Below are 4,113 nucleotides of genomic sequence, written 5' to 3' on the forward strand. Positions count from 1 at the left end.
ATACATGAAAATACAAAAAAAAGTCCCTACTACAAAGACTACTCAAAATGCCCTGAAATACAAGGCTAAAACCCTATACTACGAGAATGACCAAAATACAAGGCCCAAAAGAAGGAAAAACCTATTCTAATATTTACAAAGAAGAGTGGATCCAACCTTGACCCATGGGCTCAAAAATCTACCCTAAGGTTCATGAGAACCCTAGGGCCTTCTTTAGTAGCTCTAGTCCAAGCCTCTTGGAGTCTTCTATCCAATACCCTTGGGGGGTAGGATTGCATCAAATAGATTAAACATTGATAATATATTTACATAGTAGACAAATTGTTCAGAAAAGCAAGAAAGATAAACATTATTAACAAGAAGTACCAATTTAATGTTCCAAATTTATTTAGTGTCACTGTCATCACGGGTCGTCTCCTTAGTCATTTAGCAAGCATGATTTTTTTTGGCAAGACAGATATAAAAGGAAATGCACTGTTGAAGCAAAAAGGCTTAATACTTATAATAAAGTTGGTGTTCAAACTACAAAACATTGTTTGTAAAATTAAGAAAATACAAATAAAATTAAGTTGGTATCACTAAGGCAATCTCCAAATTTTATCATAACTCTTGTAGTAAAATGTAACTTCATTTGCATGACTACGACATTCCATCCATTGCAGAGGAGGGCCAAATGTTTTTAGAATTGTCATATGTTGGTCATAGGCATCAAGATGCGGCGCGGCAAAAGCTGGAAGTTTCTACAGATAAAATGTAAATTAGATAAACATTTGAATAAGAATTTGAATAAGAAAGTATAATCTGTTAATGGTGAAAGGTAGAATGAATAAATGTATAAAATTAGAAAATAATAGAAAAGGAAATGAATATGGGAGAGAAAGTTGTGAAAATATAGATTAAAATGTAATATATATTGGAGAGTTTATGACATTGAATATTTATGTATCTTCTCTAAATAATTAATTCCCTTAAAATTGAAGAAGCATACCTCACTTTAGCTACAGTGTTTAAAGTACAACAGAACAGAAACAACTTAAACTCATAAACTTGGATGTTATTTACAGCAGTCACAATCCAAAAAAGATGAAATTAAAAATTTCTATTAAGAGGAACAACGTATTTGCCACCAATGCCAATGTCAAGTGTGACGACAGTCCATTGCAATGGAGGGCCGAATCTTCTAACAATCATCATATGTTGACCACATGAATTAAGATGTAATAGGTGGAATTTTCTGCACATAAAAGAAAATTAAAATTAATGTTTGAATAAAAATTTGAATAGTTACGTGAATGTAGTTAATATTGGTTACCAGCGGATCAGGGGCACCAAGCAAGGCTTGGCTGAGTTCAATAGTCCAGACATGCATTCTGGATGTTAGTAGTGGTCTGCCACATGATTGTTGGTCCAGTGGAGGAGTGAAGTGGAGGTTGAATACCCAATTATGCTCACAGGCCAAAAAAATTAATGGTGGTGGACTCATAGATTGCTAAGTATTTTATGAAGCTTTTGAGGCCATCAACAAAGAAAAACTTGCCTCGGTGTTGTCTGATTGTTCGCCAATTGATTTTTGATGAAAGAATTAAAAGAAAGGTATCGTAAGAAAAGGAAAAAGACTAACATTCATATTAAAGAGTTTTATATAGTGCAGTACATTGATTACCAAATCCATAGAACATAAGTATAAAGATAGTTCTAAATAAAGATAACTAAAATTGTCTATCAAAATAACAAAATAGATTCGATTATTATTATTATTATTATTATTATTATTATTATTATGTAGGCTCTAGTTGTTTATGTTGTTATGACAGGAGTTAACACTCTGATATTTCCTATCTCTTAATTTTTTCTTTGTTACTAATTGTTTCCATTCGTAAGACATGTATATTTTTTTCTCAGGCTGATAAATTTTATGAGTAACTTGTGAATGCATGCTTCCCTTTTTTATAATTTTATTGATATTATACAAATAGTTTTGTATTTATGGACATCATTTTTTGTATGGAATTCAAAATTTCATTTCCTTCGTTATTAGTAATAATATTTTGTTTATCCATTTTATTCCTTTCTTACAAAAATGAACAAACATGTAACAAAACATTTTCATTGTGAGACAAAAAATTGCGTTATCCTTAATTTTTTATTTATATTTACTTATAATTTTAAAAAATATTTTTTCCTTTTAATTTCTTAACCAATATCATAAGAATGATGGACAAAATCTTAACTTTTTATATTCTCAGTAAATAATTATTATTTTTTTCTTCCGACAACTAACATGTAATCTGAACATTTATATATTGGTTTCGTAAATAAAATATTAAACTTTTATAATAATAATAATAATAATAATAATAATAATAATAATAAAATTAAATAGAATCCTAAAGCAATACTTAGGACAATTTAATGGTGTCACAAACCTCATAGACTTTGAATTAATCTAGCTTCTTGCAATAACAATAAAATTTATGATTTAAAATGCAAAATTGCATAAATCATTTAAATAATTTAGTCAATAGAATCTAAAATATTTAAAATAAAATGCACCGAAAATTACCAGAAGTTATATGACTAAAGTTCCAGACAAATCCACATTTGTCAAAACGAAATACAATATGTTAAACATAATAAAAAAAATAGTTGTAAGACAGAAAATGAAAGCTTAGAATTAAGGGAGAGAAGAATGACGATTTTTCTTACCTCGGAGGAAGAGATATTTTTTTGACCTTTTGAGAACCTTGATGGCAGCACAACTTTAACAATATGCAGAATCCATCATTACTATTTAGAAGTTAGAAGATAGATAATTTGATAATCACCACAAAATAAATAAAAATGCTGGGCTAGATGACAAAAGCAATAGATGAGAAAACACCAACATTATGATCATATCTGCATAAAATAATTCCAGTGACACTGATAATTAACAATATTTTCCTATGAATTGTCCTTTAACTGGTTATTCTTCGGTCCTTCTTCTGCCAATCAAAAGTAAAGCTTGTAAATGCATTCTTACAACTAATAAGTGCATGTTTGGAGATGAGTAAAAATGTAGAAAGGGAGAAGGAAAAAATTATATATGTAAACAAATTAATTATTAGATAAAAAAAAGAGGCAAACAGATGACTGATTGTTCCATTCAGTAGTGCTTTATCTTTAATGAGTAAAAATGTAGAAAGGGAGAAGGAAAAAGAGGCAAACACAGTTTGAATCCATATATACATACAAGGTGTCTTTAAGTCAATTTCTATTGACATCAATATTAGTTCCACAGATGACTGATTGTCTAAAGGACGAAGAGGAGAAGGGTACCTATCCAATGACCACATCCTGATTGTTTCTTGGAAATCCAGGTTGTTCAAGTGAACTGAGATCACCAAACTGAAATAGAGATTGCACTGAAAAAGTTAAAACAAAAGTCAAATATGTTTTCACCACCAGTGAGTGAAATAAAACTAACCCGTGCTAGGCAAGTTGATATTCCTCCTCTAATTTGTTTATGTTGTTTCCAACTAGCCTGTTCAGTAGAAAATCCCCATAAATGACATCAACTATATGCAAACCATCGCAAATAAATGAAACAAATTCAAAAGAAATTTGATCTTCAAATATCATTCAAGGTTGATAATGAAATAGAGAAACATGAATTCAATCTCAAGCACTCATTTTTCATAAATGCCACTATTTTTTTTACCTTACTGCCCATATAAAAAGTTTTTTGCTTTCGGTTATTCTTCCAAGAAACAATCTACCTTCCATAAATATGAACCTGAAATCATATTTCAATCAGTTAAGAAATGTAAAATGAAAGATGTAAATGACAAAAAAGATGATTCAAAGAACTCAGTGTGCAAGAAAACGACATAGAGATGTATATTAATATGGGAAAAAAAATTTCTTAGCCACACTTTCTTCCAAACAAACTCAAGCATAAACTGATTCAAAGACAAAGATACAAAAAAAATCCAACCAAGCATTGACAAAAACCCAAAAATTGCAGGAAAGCATCAACAAAAAATATATCCAAAAAAATACTCACCAAACATGTAGTCCTTTAGAACTTGCAGGATGAGAAAAGAAAGAAAGTAAGAAAGTTCCTAAAAAAAT

This window comes from Glycine soja, chromosome 2, assembly GCF_004193775.1.
Source record: "Glycine soja cultivar W05 chromosome 2, ASM419377v2, whole genome shotgun sequence".
Taxonomy (NCBI): Eukaryota; Viridiplantae; Streptophyta; class Magnoliopsida; order Fabales; family Fabaceae; genus Glycine; species Glycine soja.